Source organism: Dipodomys spectabilis, unplaced genomic scaffold (genome assembly GCF_019054845.1).
Source record: "Dipodomys spectabilis isolate Male_0828 unplaced genomic scaffold, ASM1905484v1 ptg000132l, whole genome shotgun sequence".
Lineage (NCBI taxonomy): Eukaryota > Metazoa > Chordata > Mammalia > Rodentia > Heteromyidae > Dipodomys > Dipodomys spectabilis.
The window spans coordinates 4,103,168-4,120,936 of NW_024870809.1; the positions used below are offsets into that span (position 1 = coordinate 4,103,168).

The window sequence follows — 17,769 nt, forward strand, 5'->3', positions numbered from 1 at the left end:
AGAAGTAGTTATAACAATTGTCACATGAACAATGTTTCTGACAAGTAGAACAGAAGAGGGAAAAGCAGGCTAAGGATAATAACATCCCATCAACTGGAACCACAGAAACTTTCTATATTTGGTCAAAAGTCAATTTCAGACTTAGTCTAAGATGATTTAAAGCCTTTGGAATATTTGAGGTGCAGATAGCATCAGATACCAAAACAAGACCAAAAAGCATTTAAGAAGGCATTGGGGTTCCCTCTGTGTGCAGACAATTCCTTGACACTGGTAGATTAGAATTTCTGTGAAGTAAATTGTTTCCAAAAGGCAGAAACTAAAAAAGATAGTGCTCAGATGTACTTTTGGTGAATTATTTAACCCTTAATTGAAAAGCAATGTAGTATTTATTTCCCCAAATAGAAATGTGAGTATGAGCATATTCATGCAAATTTTCTTACATGTGACATATTTATAAGCAAAATAACCTAAGGAGTTTGCTTTTGTGTTATTCGATTCAAAGTTCCCCCAGAATTATTTGTACTGCTTGATTTAGCTTCTGGTTTTAGCGTCAACTCGAAAGGCAAGCATTTTCATGTGAAAACAGGTTTTTTGCTTGTATACATATATTTATGTTAATTTTTAACATCCCCTTGATAACTAGAGATTAAAATGTTTGAAGGAAAGGAGCTTTCCTTAGGAAATAGCCCACAAAGAAGCCAGCAGTTTCCTCTTATCTGCTGTAGTTTCACTTTCCACAGTTTCAGTTACCCATAGTCAACCACAATCTGAAAATATTAAATGGAAAATTCCAGAAGTGAACAACTTGTGAATTAAAAATAACCTTTATTACAGTTCATTGTTATATGGTTCTATTTTGTTATTGTTATTAATCTACTGTGCCTAATTTAAAATTAAACTTATCATTGGTATGTTTGTTTAGAAACAAATAGCTCATGTGAGGAACACTTGGAACATAACTGCCAGGGATAAAAGGGTGGATACTGGGCTTAATGACAGGTGTTATCCCTGAAAGTACAGGGCTGTTTTAGAAGAAACAACTGCAAAATAAAAAACCTTCATGGTGATTTCCCCAGCTTCTCTTTGTCTTAGTTTTCCCAACATCAGTTTAATAGCTCAGCTTTGTCTTTGCATTTTTTTGTTACTGTTGTTGGTCATGCGGTTTGTGCTCAAGGCTAGTACTCTATCACTTTGAGCCACAGCACAACTTCTGAATTTCTGGTGGTTAATTGGAGATAGGAATCTTATGGACTTTACTGCCTAGGCTGGCTTGGAACCACAGTCCTTAGATCTCTGCCTCCTGATTAGTTGGGGTTACAGGCATGAGCCACTGGTGCCCAGCTATCTTTGCATTTCTTTTGGGACTTGTTTGGCTAGAATTGAATGGAGTACACAATAATCACTATGATTAAAAAGGTACTTTTACTAGCCCTTCCAGTTGCCCTTAGTCCCAGCTCATGAAGGGTATAAAGAGATAAGTGCTCCACAAAAGCTGGTGGCTCTCACATTTGGAAAGAAAACATTCTGTGGTGGATAACTCTCCAATCCCTGTCCTATCTCTATGACACTTTGCATTTGTGCTGTTGTTGCTTGGTTACATGAAATATTTCTGTGGAGTGATTAGTCTGTGATAAAAGTAACAGTAAAATAGGAGATTTTTTCTAAATACAAGTTTCAGATAGCTGGTAATTTTCTAAAAATTTTATACTAGATCTTATATATTTGTTAGCCACATAGGGATAAAGTATTTGTTTACATCTTATTTCCAGTTGTCATCTACCAGGGAAGACTGGTTGCTGCTTGTGTGTCCCACCTTTGACTTAAGGGTCAGCTTGCTCAGGGCACTGCCAGCAGGTAAGAAGTAGATATGCTGTTCCTAAAGATGTGGACAGTGTGAATTTATGATCTGTAACCAGAGTGTACCTTCAATTTTTAAAAATTTAACAGCCCCTTGAAAACTGAAGATTAAAAACCAAAATGTTTGAAGGAATCTGGAGTGGAGTTTATACTTACGAGATATTTTATTTAAAAAGTAAGTTGAAATTGATGTTCCTTAATCTAAGTGGTGTGTTAAGAAGCTCTGCTGTGTTCAGTTTGATGAACAGTGACTCCAGGAAAAGTCTGCAAAATTACCTCAATACTTGTTCATTCTTTCTAAAGGGTAAGATTAGTTTTTAAACGTGATATTTTTTCATTTTATTTTATTGTAAAGATGCTGTACAGAGGGATTCCAGTTGCATGAGTAATTACATGATGTTTTATTTTATTTATTTATTTTGTTGGTTGTGGGGTTGTACTCTGGGCTGGGCACTGTCTTTGCGCTCTTCAGCTCAAGGCAAGCACTCTACCACTTGAGCCACAGTGCCACTTCTGGTTTTCTAGTGGTTTATTGGAGATAAGAGTCTCACGGACTTTCCTGCCTGAGCTGGCTTTGAACTGCAATCCTCAGATCTCAGCCTCCTCAGTAGCTAGGATTACAGACATGAGCTACCAGCTCCCAGCTACATGGTGTTTTAATAAGATAAAAGTACCTCATTTTGAAATGAGTAGCTAAGTTTGGTTGCAAGAATTGTTTTCAACATAGTCAATTTCTATCATTTTATTTGATTGGCCTTTTTATGTCATAACATTTATTACATTATCATGGATATGTAGTATATATACATATATGTATATGTATCCATATATGTGTGTATATATGGGCATATATATATATACACACACACCTTTATATACATACATACATGGAGAGAGAGAAAGAGAGAGAAAATGCATTGGGAGAAGTGACTTAAGAATTTAAGACTGGGCTGGGAAGGTGGCTCATTGGTAGAGTGCTTGCCTAGCATGCATGAGGCCCTGGATTTGATTCCTCAGTACCATATAAACAGAAAAGGCCAGAAGTGGTGCTGTGGCTCAAGTGGTAGCGTGCTAGCCTTGAGCAAAAGAATCTCAGGGACAGTGCCTAGGCCCTGAGTTCAAGCCCCAGACTGGCCCCCCCCAAAAATTTGAAGACAAAATTGTTCTTAGACTTGTGGGCCTTGATAAAATCCCCCACTTGCACCCCCCCCCCATTTTTGGGTCAGCCTTCTGAGTAATGGGATTATCCTCTTTAAAGAAAATCAGTGATTCAAATTTTAACTCAGTGATAGTTAACCTGATTGGGTTGCATTGAGCTAACTTGTGGAATGATCCTCTAAATTTTCGGAGTTTGGTCCTTTACCAGGTCTACACTCATGTCTTGCTATTTTTAGACCACTTTTCTTGGTCCCCCGACCTTACCAGTACCGCCCCCACTGATCCTGAAGAACCAGGATTTTTCCACCAGGATGTAAGCCTCAGTGTGGTTTTTTCTCTACCTTCAGGCACAATGGCCCTCGAAACTATGCAACGAGGGTATTGAACTCATACATTGATAATATCTTCCCTTATTCTTAAAAAAGAATGTGGCCTGCAAAATGCTCTACTATAACCGGTAGAACTTAAGGTGGAGGTATGATCAGAGAGAACATTTCACAACTATCTCCTGTGTTGACCTTAGCTTTGGTTTAGAAGAAGAGTAAGCAGCTCATTTTTCCATACACTTCAAAAACAATCTTATCTTTTGTCGGTTGTGGGGCTTGAGCTCTGTGCCTGGGCACTGTCCCTCAGCTCTTCATCTCAAGGCAGGGGCTCTACCACTTGAGCCACAGTGCCACTTCTGGTTTTCTGGTGGTTTATTGGAGATAAGAGTCTCACGGACTTTCCTGTCCTGGCTGGCTTTCTCCTGAGATCCTCAGATCTCAGCCTCTTGAGTATCTAGGATTACAGGCATGAGCTACTGGTGCCCAGCTCAAACTATCTTTTTATCTGTCACTAGAATTGACATTGGTTTCCAATGTGGTAAGAAGGATTGAATTACTGTCTAGTTTATGAAGATGTTATATTTTTGAAATTAAATAATCACAGCAGTATCTGCAAAGGAATGTCTTAAAGGCACTTTGCATTGCAGATGTAGCACAAGCTAAATTCATTAGGGATTTATGGACAGTATCTAGTAAGAGGAAATATCAATACTTGAAATTGCAGCAGGGTTCTTGGCTGACCTTTGTATAGTGATTCATAATTCCCCTTCTTCAAACAGTCTTTCATTGACAAGGGAAAAAGACTTCGGCTGTGTTTGAGAATTTTTAGTACTCTTAACAGTTCTTATTTATAAAAAAAAAAACCCTGTTCTTATTTTATTTTATTCTGCTGTGTTGGAGACTAAGCAGAGAGACTTGAGCTTGCTAGGTAAATGCTTTACCACTGAGCTATATCCTAGAGCTATGTTCTTCCTGCTGCATATAAAGGCCTCTGCAGAAGTGCTTATTTTATTTTATTTTAAGTACTTAAGTAATGAAACCTCCATTAGGTGTGTTCCACAGTGGAATTAACTTATTCCAAACTTTACATTTACTGCAATAATTTAACCAGACAGCTGGCTAGTCAAATTGATCAAGACCTTTTAGGTTTATGTATTTTTGTGCCTGTACTAGGGCATGAACTCAGGGCCTGAGTACTGTCTCTTGGCATTTTTACTCAAGGCTGGTATTTTACCACTTGAGACACAAACTCCACTTTTGGCTTTTCGGTGGTTAATCGGAGACAAGAGTCTCATGGACAATTCCTGCCCAGCCACGCTGGCTTAAAATCGTAATCCTGAGATCTCAACCTCCTAAATTGCAAGGATTATGGGTGTGAGCTACTGGTGCCCAGCAAGACCTCCAGTTTTGTTTGTGCTTTCTAACACTTTATCTTAATCTTTTCCTCTGTATGCTTTTTTGTGACCAAATATTTGAAGGAAAAATAATATTTAAAGGGAAAATGAATTTAAGTTTAAAATAACAATCTAGATTATTCAATTGTTACCTAAGCAGTCACAGGTATAACTGGATAATTGCAGAGGGTTTCTAGTATTCACTTGTAAAAGGTCTATAATCAGCTAGTATTATTAATGTGTGAAAATTTTATAATCATTATTTGGTTGCACTATTATTATATGGTTGTGAATTTCCTCATGGATGACCTTCCTTTTCTATTCTGCTTATGTATCTAGCTCTCTGTTCTAGGCTACTTTCCACTTAAAATACTATCTTTTAAACAGTAGTCTCCATAAGAGTAGAACAGAGTCCGTGCTAGTTGAATCGTGAAAAAAGTATGCATGTATACCTGTAACTACTTGGTATGAGAAACTAGATTAAAAAATATACATTATGAAGGAAAAGGGTCGTCATTGCCTATCTTTAGCTTCCAATTTCTTCTCTCTTGAGTAATGTTATTATGGTAATCTTCTGTATTGATGTTTATAAAACCAAGTAAGTAGAGCTTTAACAATTTGTTGTCTGCTTCAGTGAGTAGACTGATATCTCTTTCATATTTAGGAGAGGCCAGATGATATAATTGTCTTTACAACGTTGTGTTGTAATGCTAGAAGTTATAATGGCTTACTGCCAAAGATTTTATGTGACTATACTCTTGTTTATATGTAGGGATGATGTAACTGAATTCATTTGTTTTTCTAGAGTAGAAAAACAAATCCTAGCTACTCAGGAGGCTGAGATTTGTGGATTGTGGTTCAAAGCCAGCCTAAGCAGGAATTATTCAGGATCAGAGTTTGAAACCAGTTTGGGTTTTAAAAAAAAGTCCACAAGCTTCTTTTTCTTTTTGCCAGTCCTGGGACTTGAATTTGGGGTCTTAAGCTTCATTTGCTCAAGGCTAGTGCTCTATCATTTGAACCATAGAACCACTTCTAGCCTTTTCTGTTTATGTGGTACTGACGAATCAAACTCAGGGCTTCATGCAAGCACTCTACCACTAAGCCACATTCCCAGCCCTCCAGGAGCTTATCTCCAATTAACCAGGAAAAAACCCCCCACAAGTGGAGCTGTAACTAAAGTGGTAGACTGTGAGCCTTAGCTAAAAAAGCAAATGGGCAGTGCCTTGGCCCTGAGCTCAAGCCCCATTACTGGCACAAAAAAAGTTTGTGTTCATTCTGTTTAAAAAGTGCCATTAGTACTTGCGTTATTGTATTAAAATATTTTTATTTGTAATTATTTTAGATTTACAGAAAATGTATTAAGGAAAGTTCAAAGGAACTGTGTATTATTTGTGTGTCCAGCTTCCCTTAATTTTAGCATTTTATTTAGCCTAACACTAGTGCAATGCTGTTAAATATACTTTCAGTTTTACTGTATTTCCCTTTTCCTATCAAACTCTTTTATCTTTCAAAATCTAAATGTGTTGTACGTATTCATTTTAGAACATGTATGTAGATAAAAATAAAACAAAGCCTGGCTAATCCTTCTACTCAGAGACAACAGGTATTTTTAGCATACATCTGTTTATACATTTTTCTATGGGAAATATAAATCCATTCACAAAAAAGGTCTGGATTTCTCCAAAAGATAAGTTATAGCTGGCACTGGTGCTTCCTACTTGTCATCCTTGCTATTTAAGAGGTTGAGATCTTAGGATCGCAGTTTGAAGCCAGCTTGGGCAGGAAAGGCCATGAGACTCCTTTTTCCAATTACAGAAAAAGCCAGAAGTGACACTGGTGTAGCTCAAGTGCTAGAGCGCTAGCGCTGAGCAAAAGTTGCTCATGGATAGCACTCAGGCCCAGAATTCAAGCCCCAGGACTGGCAAAAAGAAAAGGCGTGTTTCAGAACATACTTATAAGTTTTAAACTTACTGATTTACACTTAAATATAGCATTTTTTGTGTACCTCTTCTCATGTCTACTTTTTAATGTAGCTTATTCCTTATTCTTAGATCTTTTTTTGTTTTATCCGTTTCTTGGCTCACTTATTTACTACTTTTAAAGAAGCCAGTTGTGTGTGTTCTCAAACTCTTCCTCAAACTAGAGAAATGTGATATTCACTCATAAGTCCCAATTGATTAATCTATGCATATTAGGTCAATCTCCTTGAAATTGCTGGGTTTTTACATGTAATGGATTTTGACTGTTGATATTTTTTTGTGGTTCAAACTAAAGTTTGAAAGTACTTCCTGAGTTGCTGCTGTGCTGCAGATGGGTAGGGTAGCCTCTGGCTCTGTTTACCCTATGTTCTTCCCCCATGGTATAACCCCTGTTTTCACTGTACTTGATTCTGGTGCCCTGCAATTTGTTGATACATTTTCTAGTTTGGGTAGGGGAAGGGAAATAACAAAATGCTGAAATAAGGATACGGGTTGACCATTGTAACAACAGCAAGAAAAATAAAACCTCTTGTTTCCCATTCTTGGAGTTCATTTCGCTTAGCAACATCCTATCTGCTCAAAAATGCTGAAATAAGGATACAGGTTGACCCATTTCAACAATGAGATAGATATACAAGACACTATGTTGAAAACGAACTTTACAACTTGGGATGGGGTAGTTGAGGAGGTGGAGAGGGAAGGGATGGTAGGGGAAAAACAAAGGAGGAGGTAACAATGCTCCATAGAAAATGTACTCATTATCTTACTCATGTAACTGTAACCCCTCTGCACAGTATCTTTTCAATAAAAAATATATACTAAAAAATAAAACTTACCTTTTTCACGTTACTGAGAATATCAGCATTTATTGACTAGCCCAAACTATCCAGATTCCCTTTGAATTAATCTCTGATAACGTAATATCCTTAAACTCTATCCCCATGTTTTTTTTTTTTTTTTTTTTTTGCCAGTTGTGAGGCTTGAACTCTGGGCCTGGGCACTGTCCCTCAGCTCTTCAGCTCAAGGCTAGCACTCTTACCACCTGAGCCACAGTGCCACTTCCAGCTTTTTTTCTGTTTATATGGTGCTGAGGAATCAAACCCAGGACCTCATGGATTAGAGCCAAGCATTCTACCACTGAACCACTTTCCCAGCCCAAACCCTATCCCCATGTTAATGGCAGACTTAGAGAAGTTGAATTTCAGTGAATAGCTTCTGCTCAACTATACACTAGAGGTAACTTTGAGCTTTCAGTGTAAGCTCTACTAAGAAATTGCTGGCCATCCTGGTTATAGTACTGTAGTGGGCAACTAGAGGCACTGCTGCCACCCAGTGGCACCTTCTGGACAAGCTGCTGCTTTTCACAGTACCATACATTTTTTTCCCCCCACATGTGTGTTCTTCCATGCTATGGATTCATGATTTACCTCCTGTTTCTTGTCTCCACTTATGCCAGTAGCTCTTGTGGGTTTCACTTAGTTCAGCTGATATTCAAGAAGATGGAGTAGCCATGTAATTCTGCTGTGATACTCTTTATTTTCAGAATAGGGAACATGAAGTAGTAAGTATAAACACTGACTACACTGTTGTACACTCAGTTTATGAAATCATGTACCCACAATATGCCTCATCTTTACACTTGGTCAGAATATCTTTTTAGGTTTAGTGGAAGGCCTCTAAGTGTCTGTGAAAAGCACTCGGATGCCTCTAAAATGGGAACAGTCATGTATTCTTACCTAGTGTGAAAGATTTAGTATAGAACTCCTTCTTTGGCTTCTTTTCTCTATCATATAGCCTACTAATCCATCTCATGATCATTTAAAGAATATTTAGTAGGCACCTACGCTGAACCTATACTGTACTGTCTCAGGATTATGGTAGTAACCATGACATGCATAATCTCTTTTAAGGAGTAAAGCCTAGCAAGCAAACAGAACCCTAGACAAATTTTAAGTGTAGAGCTATAATAAGCTGCTTTGAAGGCACATAAGAGATACACTTGACACAAATAGGAGGTCAAGAGAAGCTTTCTGTAAGTTTCATCGAAACTGTGATGCGAGGAAGCCAGGAAAAGGGAGAAAAGAATGTTCTTGGCAGCAGGAAAAGTATGTGTCAGAAGAGGAGGTGAGAGCCTAAGGTTGGTGCTTTTGAGAAACTATATGAAGTTCACAAGACGTAAAGCTGTGAGTTCAACTCTTGTGAGCCTCACTACAGTCCCAGTATGTGGGTATTTTTTTTCTTCCATGTTATAGTTGTGGTAGTTGAGGCTAAGAAGTTAATGTGCCTAATTTCCCCATCTCTAGTAAGAGGCAGAGGCAGAGGCAGAAAATGGAGCTAGGTTCTTTTGGTTGTGGTGTATGGGCTCCTAACTTCTGGAGCATAGTGTTATATGGATTCTTAATGGCCACCTCCTTGATCTTTCATGAAGCATAGAACCTGTTAATCTGTGGTCTTTCTCTCTAATGGGCCATTTAAAATAAAATAATGTATTTCTTAGTAAACAGAATGTGTGTGTGTGTGTGTGTGTGTGTGTGTGTGTGTGTGTATGTGTGTATGTACGTATGTATGTGTATGTACGTACGTACTTACATTCAAGACAGATTTTTCCAGAAGCTGGACCATATAGGATCTGGAATAATTTAGAAATGTTCAGATTTGCTTTAGTCTTTTATAATTGACTGGGAATCAAGTACTTCATTTGATACGTAATTCTTAAGGTTGCTCTCCAGTATTTTACACAAAAAGTCATAGATGGATGCCCATTCAGGGACATCAAATGTATTCTCTGAAGAATAAAAGAATTTAAAAAATTGTAAATTGAATTTAGCATTATCTTTTCCCCTAATTTGTGAATTTAATTAAATGATGGTCACAACTTCTTAAATAGGATTGTAGTCTTTAAAATACATTTGTAATAGCCAATTTATAATCTATGAAACTAGAAATTTGAGAAGAAGGGTGGAGGAAAGGTGAGTGAGGGTAGAGGGAAAATGATGAAAGTGGTAATATTGATCAAGATGCTTTGTAATTATGAACTAACCTGTTGCATGGCAACCCCTTTGTACAACTAATAATAAAAATTAATTAAATGCTATAAATGAGCCAGGTGCAATGGTATATGCTTGTAATCCTAGTTATTCTGAGATCATAACAGAAAAACTGGGGTATGGTTGCACATACCTTGTCATCCCAGTAACATGGGAGATATAAATAGGAGGAATGAGGTCCAAGCCAGTCTGGACAAAAAGCAAGATCCTATCACAAATGTATCCAAAACCAAAAGGGCTGGAGATGTGACTCAAGGCTCTGAGTTCAAACCTCAGTACCACTGAAGAAAGCTATTAATAGAAATATTCTCTTATAGTTTATCTGATTTATTCAGTCCTTCAGATATGTGTGTTTTGTTGTTATTGTTGTTGCCTGGCTTGGTTGATGTAAGACATGGTTTCACTTTGTACCTCAGGCTGGTCTTATAATCTTGTAGTACAGGCTGGTTTTGAACTCACAATCTTCTTGTTCAGTTTAAAGTCAAAAGTTAAGGTATTGACCTAGATTAAGGTTGGATTGAAATGTTTCATTGTACATGAGCTATTAAAAATTCCATTAGTTTGATATCAATGAAACACTTGGGGCAAGTGTGTGTGTGTGTATGTGTGTGTGTGTGTGTGTGTGTGTGTGTGTAATAGCTGGAACCATAATTTACTTGCCTATTGTAACTGGATTTAAACAGGAGTTTTTACTTGGAAGTGTTTTTCTAGTAGTGAAGGTAAATGCAGCTACACATTCTTGCCTTTTCCTCTGGGGAAAAGAATTAGGGTATATCATTAGGTCATTAGGATAGTTTTTCAGAAGAGATACTCTGGGACAGCAAGTGTAAACAATGGGGGACAGTCTTTGGCAAGCTGTAACATGTGATTACCATCCTTTTAACTAATTCCTTTAACACATCAAGTTTGTGAGTTAAGCTTCTGAAGATCTGACTAAACACAGTTCATCGGCAGTCACAGGGCAACTTCCCTTTACTTCAGAGAAATTACCATTAATTTTTTAAAAATGCACTAATGTGTATTGTAGTGCTATTGTATATGTGGCACCTGTGTTCTTTTTCTGTGTTTTGGAATTACAGACTGAGCTAAACCCTGTTGAGGTTATTGCAGGACACTTTTATAGATGGGTGGGCCTTTCAGGAAGTGAGGTTACTTAATGATACTTTACTGTTGCCCAAAACATTTTGAAATGAGAACTTTGAAAGAAATGATTCATCATTTTTTGCATCTTCTTTTTGAAGACAGCTAGTACACATTTTGTGATGTGATATCAAAGTTGATTGGAATGTCTGAAGCAAGACCATCTTAGGTAAGACTATATCCTTTGAAGTTTGAATGTTTGGTCCAAGAAGCCAGGTTGTAAACATGATAGAGCTAACAGAGTTCATTTCTAAAATCCCCTCTCCTTACAAGCCCTCTGGGTGCCACTGTGAAAAACATCATTCTGGTAGAACATCACAGATGTTAGAGGTATGATGGCCATTTGGTCTTTTTTATCTTATTTTTGCATGAGATCCATTCCTGGGGTACCTTTCATATCCTATAGGGGACTGATTATAGAAACTCAATTCATTTTCATGGGCTGGGAGTATAGCATAAGTAGTAATGCACCTTCCTATCAAAATGCAGATGGCCATTTCAGGGTTTGAGTTCAAACCTCAATACCACATTCCCCAATGTAAAATAAAACCATGTTCCTTATGGGGTGAAAAGTAAGTATTATGATATCTTATATAGATAGCATCTGGCATTGAGATCATAGTTGTTTTACAGTCAGTAATCTAATAGAATATAAGAGTAATATAGTAGAATAAGTAATATAATTTATATAGAAATATTTTCATCTATATGTGGAATCCCTTGTGATTCATCATTGTTGGGCTTTTTGCTACTGTTCAGTTCCTTATAGTAGTGGATATTTTTGTCTACTATGATGAGACCTGAACAGTATTCAATTTTTGTTAGTCATGTCCTATGTCCTATATGTATGTCCGTCTGTCTGTGTGTCTGTGTGTCTGTCTGTGTGTCTGTCTGTCTGTCTATCTGTCTCTATCTATCTATCTATCTATCTATCTATCTATCTATCTATCTATCTATCTATCTACACACCCATCCATCTATTCTCAGTGCTGGAAATTGAACCCAGGGCCTCCTGCATGCTAGGCAAGCAGTATGCCACCAAGCTATACCCCTTCTCCTTTGTTAGTTACCTTTTCACAAAGATGACCATGTGATGCTTAGGAAACAGGTAACATTGTAGTTAGAAAATGAAAAATAAAAGAAATGTCATTTTATTCAGAAGCTTCACCGATCATTTCACATGAGCAAAAAATGATTATTAAATATAAGTATAGAAACTAAAAATCACCTATAATTCTACATGTAGAAATTAACAGTTTGAATTTTAGCCAGCATAATTTTCAGAAAGTTGACATTTTACTTTGTTTTTTCTTAAAGCAGTTTCATGTGTTGGAGTTTCTCACATCCTTAATGACAGTGGGGCATATGGTAGCTGTGTAGTTTTGGTCCAACAAATACATGATTGTTTCACCAATCTACTTTTGGCCATTTGAAGCTGCTCTTCACTTTTTTGTTATCTATACCATAGTTCAATCTTTGTGTGTGTGTGTGTGTGTGTGATTTCCTAGGACTCATCCTAGAAGTAGAAATGAAGTAGCAGGTAATGAAGTATGGCTTAAGGCTTGTGAACACATTGCCAAATTACTTTCTAAGAAGTATGTCCCACTTTCCACCCCTTTCAACACTCTCTTAAGCTTTTGTGTCTACCTTTTTCTGGGTTCTTGTCAATCATGGGGCTTGAACTCTGGGTTTGAGTGTTATCCCTGAGTTCTTCAGCTCAAGGCTGTTGCTCTACCACTTGAGCCACAGCGCCACTTCTGGTTTTCCTGTGGTTAATTGGAGATAAGAGTCTCACAGACTTTCCTGCCCTGGGCTGGGTTTGAAGTGCAATCCTCAGATCTCAACCTCCTGAGTAGTTAGGATTACAGGCCTGAGCCACCAGCGCCTAGCCTTTGTGTCTACCTTTGACAGCACTAATTTATTTTTCACTGGCCCTCATTTTGATGGAATCCTAGTGGATTACTGTGTGTTTAAGGAAATAAAAAGTATTCACAGAGCCGAGTGACAGTGTCTCACACCTGTAATCCTAGCTATTCAAGAGGTTGAGATCTGAGGATCCTGGTTTAAAGCCAACCTGGGCAGACAAATCCATGAGCCTCTTTTTTTTTGGGGGGGGGGCATCCGGTCATGGGGCTTGAACTCTTGGCCTGAGCGCTGTCCCTCAGCTCTTCAGCTCAAGGCTAGCACTCTACCACTTGAGCCACAGTGCCACGTCCAGCTAAGATTTTCTTTTTGCTTATGTGGTGCTGAGGAATCGAACCCAGGGCCTCATGCATGCAAGGCAAGTGCTCTACCACTGAGCCACCTTCCCAGCCCCCATGAGTCTCTTATCTCCAACTAACCACCCAAAAGCAAGAAGTGGAGGGTGGTTGACATGATAGAGTGGTAGCCTTGAACACAAAAGCTCAGAGATAGCACCAAATCCCTGAATTCAAGCCCCAGAAATGGTACAAAAGCATATTCACAGCAGAAGTAAAAGTAGAAGTACTGTAATATAAAGAGTCCTGTAAGTATCTGGTAACCCCAAATACTACATTGAAAAAACATTAAAACAGACCTGTTTTAGTTGGAAGAGTCTGTTTCTAAAATGTATTTTTTCTGTTCTCAAATAGTTTATAAAAAATGTAGAATTTTTTCCTAAAATTATTACTGCATAAATGGTTATTACTCATTAACTTAGCCTTTTCTGTGTGGAGAGTTATTAAGACTCATATTATGGTTTTTGAAAAACATAACTTTTGGCTGAAAATGCACAAAATTTGTGGAAAGTCATGACTGTTATACAGCAATATTTTCTCATCAAGATCACTTGGGTAAAAATCATGTCTTTGAATTATTATTCAGGTCTTTAGTTTTTGGAAATTCAGACTTATCCATGTAGGAACAAACTTCTTGAATAAACTTGGAAGGGGGAGACTTGGTAAGATTAGGCTATTATGCAATCTGTTTGTCTAGAGTATTTAAAAGTCAGTGTCATCAGATTCTTAAATCCATGAGTCAGTATTACTTACCACTGGCATAACAATTTTCACTTATTGGAAGTTTCCCCCTAATGATTGTCTCATAGTAGTCCACCTTTATTTTAAGTGAACCTCAAAACTATGGTTTGTTGGTGCTTGTAACAGTATTTCTTTATTTATTTTTGGAGTTAGAAATTCCTATTTAAATGCAATTGATAGCCAGGCATGGTGATACATTCCTATAATCCCAGCTACTAGAGAGATGGAAGCAGGAGGGTTGTGAGTTTGGACAAGTTCAGGCAAAGGTACAGTGAATCTCTGTCTCAAAAACAAAAGAAAATAAAAAAGGACTGGGGACATAGCTCAAATGGTAAAGCACTTGCCTACCATATGTTGTAAGTAAATAAATGAATAAATACAGTTGATATATTGATAGGTTGCAAAGAGCATTTGAAAATGAACTTTCCTTTTTTCTTTCTCTTTTGATCTCTTTTATTCTTTTTTTGAATATTTTTCTTATCTTTAAGTGGTTGTACAAAGGAGTTGCCATTCAGCAAAGCAGTTTATGAATACAGTGCATCTTGGTCAATGTCATCCCTTTGAACATTCTAACCCACCCTTCCCAACCTGCCCCTTCCTTTGCTTTTCTTAATTTTTTTTAATATAATTTTATTTTATTTGTGAACATACTGTACAGAGGGGTTACAATTACATGGGCAGGATAATGCGTACATTTCTTACCAAGCATTGCAGCCTCCTCCTTTGGTTTACCCTTCACATCCCTTCCCAGCCTCCCCCCTCCCCACCAATCCCAATCCTTCTCCTTCCCCCCGCCCCCCCCCCCCCCCTGCACCGACATTGTAAAGCTCGTTTTGGACATGACAACTTGTACTTCTCATTGTTGCAACAGGTCCACCTGTATCCTTAAACAACTGGTTTTTCCCCATATCCTCCACAAGTTATACTGACATCAAATATAGTGAAAGTAGGGGTTATACTGTGGGGGAGGGACATAAAAAGCAACAAAGAGATAATCTTATAAATGCGTTACAAACACATGCATGAAAGAAAAAAACATTAAAATACATATCTAAGGGTTCATTTTCCTGACATCACATTATCTGACCTTTTCCGCTTGACTCATACATATACTAGATATTGCAAATAAGGAAAACCATGGGACCTATGTTTCTTTGGGCCTGGCTTACTTCACTTAATATAATTTTTCCAAGTTTTTCCATTTCCTAACAAATGGGGCAATGTCATTCTTTCTGATGGAGGCATAGAATTCCATTGTGTATATATACCACATTTTCTTGATCCATTCATCTACTGAGGGGCATCTGGGTTGGTTCCATATCTTAGCTATGGTAAATAATGCTGCAATAAACATTGTTGTGCTGGTAGCTTTAGTGTGGTCTTGTTTGTGAACATTTGGGTAAATGCCCAAAAGTGGGATTGCTGGGTCATAGGGGAGTTCTATGTGAAGTCTTTTGAGGAACCTCCATACTGCTTTCCAAAGTGGTTGAACATGTTTACATTCCCACCAACAGTGAAGTAAGGTTCCTTTCTGTCCACATCCCCTCCAGCATCTGTTGTTGTTAGAGTTCTTGATTTTTGCCGTTCTAACTGGGGTGAGGTGATATCTCAATGTTGTTTTGATTTGCATTTCTTTTATGGCTAGGGATGTTGATCATTTCTTCATGTGTCTATTGGCCATCCTTCTTTCTTCTTCAGAGAAGTTTCTCTTTAAGTCTTTCGCCCACTTATTTATTGGGCAGTTGTTTCTTTGAGGATTTGTTGTTGGGTGGTTTAATTTTTTGAGTTCCAAGTATATTTTAGATATGAGACCCTTGTCCGTTGTATGGCTAGTAAAGATCTTCTCCCAATCCGTGGGCTTTCTATTGATCTTGCTAGCTATGTCATTTGCCCTGCAGAAGCTCTGCAACTTTATGCAATCCCATTTGTCCAACCTTTCTTTGATTTGTTGTGTTTCCGAGTCTCTATTCAAAAAATTTCGGCCTGAGCCAAGGAGCCTAGGGTTTCTCCTATTCCATCCTGTAATGTTTTCAGAGTGTCTGCTTTGACTTCAAGGTCTTTGATCCATTTGGAGTTGATTCTGGTGCAGGGTGATATATAAGGATCTAGCTTTAGTTTTCTACATGTAGTTAACCAATTTTGCCAGCACCATTTACTGAAGAGGCTGTCTTTCTTCCATTGTATTGTTTTAGCTCCCTTATCGAAGATTAGATGGCTATAGGTCTTTAGGTTCATTTCTGGGTTTTCAATTCTATTCCATTGGTCCTGAGGTCTGTAATTATGCCAATACCAAGCTGTTTTGATTACTATGGCTTTATAGTAGAGTTTGAAATTTGGTATTGATATTCCTCCAGCAGTGTTCTTTCCATTGAGGAGCATTTTTGCTATTGGGGGTCTTTTATTGTTCCATATGAATTTTTGGATTGCCTCTTCTATTTCCTTGAAGAATGAGGTTGGAATTTTGATAGGTATTGCGTTGAATTTGTAGATAGCCTTGGGAAGTATTGCCATTTTCACGATGTTAATCTTTCCAATCCAGGAGCATGGGAGGCTTTGCCATTTTTTTAGTTCTGTGTTGATTTCCTTTTTCAAGATTTTAAAGTTTTCATCATAGAGGTCCTTCACTTCTTTAGTTAAGTTAATTCGTAGGTATTTTATTTTTTGTCGGGCTATTACAAATGGAGTTGCTTTCCTAATTTCAGCCACACTTTTCTCATTGTTGGCATACAGAAAAGCCATTGATTTTTGGGGGTTAATTTTATAACCTGCTACTTTGCCAAAGTTTTGAGTCAGCTTGAGTAATTTGGGAGTGGAGTCTATGGGATTCTTTAAATACAAGATCATGTCATCTGCAAAGAGGGAGAGTTTTATTTCTTCTTTCCCTATTTGGATCCCCTTTATGTTTGCATCTTGTCTTATTGCTGTAGCTAGGCATTCTAATACTAGATTGTAGAGAAGTGGAGAGAGTGGGCATCCTTGTCTTGTTCCTGAGTTAAGAGGAAATGGCTTTAGTTTTTCACCATTGAGTATAATGCTGGCTGTAGGTTTGTCATATACAGCCTTTATTGTATTGAGGAATGTTCCATAGATTCCTAATTTTTCCAAAACCTTCATCATGAAGGGGTGTTGGATCTTGTCGAATGCTTTTTCTGGGTCTATTGAGATAACCATGTGGTTCTTATTCTTGCTCCTGTTGATGTGATGAATAATATTAATTGATTTGCGTATATTGAACCAGCTTTGCATCCCTGAAATGAATCCTCTTTGATCGTGGTGTATGATTTTTTGGATAAATTGTAGAAGTCGATTGGCCAAAATTTTGTTGAGAAGTTTTGCATCAATATTCATCAAAGAAATGGGTTTATAGTTCTCTTTCTTTGATGAGTCCCTGCCTGGTTTTGGGATGAGGGTTATGATGGCTTCATAGAATGTGTTCGTTAGTGAGCTTTCTCTTTCAATTTCATTGAAGAGTTGGAGGAGTATTGGTGTGAGCTCTGCTTTGAAGGCCTTGTAAAATTCTGCTGTAAAACCATCTGGTCCTGGACTTTTCTTAGCTGGGAGGTCTCTTATTGCTGTTTCTATTTCAGTGCTTGATATGGGCCTGTTAAGATAGTTTAACTCATCTTGGTTTAGTTTTGGCATGTCAATATTTGCTAGGAAAAGGTCCATTTCTGTCAAGTTCTCAAACTTATTAGCATAGAGTTTTGAGAAGTATTCCCTTATAATGTTCTGAATCTTTTTTGTTTCCGTGGTGATGTTTCCATTCTCATCTCTTGAGTTTATTAATTTATTATTTTATTAATTTCTGATAAGATTTGCTAAGGGTCTATCAATTTTGTTAAGTTTTTTGAAGAACCAACTCTTTGTTT

The 17,769-nt window shown here is 37.6% G+C and overlaps 1 protein-coding gene across 12 annotated transcripts in view; it reads left to right on the top strand.

Moving 5' to 3' along the window:
- Acsl4 (acyl-CoA synthetase long chain family member 4) overlaps positions 1 to 17,769 on the top strand; it is a 104,396-nt gene that overhangs the window by 19,293 nt on the left and 67,334 nt on the right. For 3 of the 12 annotated variants that reach the window (XM_042690017.1, XM_042690023.1, XM_042690019.1), the window contains one exon: positions 1,770 to 1,854. The exons of the other annotated variants lie outside the window; for them this stretch is intronic. The gene's annotated coding sequence lies outside the window, so the exon portion shown is untranslated. The remainder of the gene's footprint in view (positions 1 to 1,769; positions 1,855 to 17,769) is intronic. 12 annotated transcript variants of the gene reach the window in all.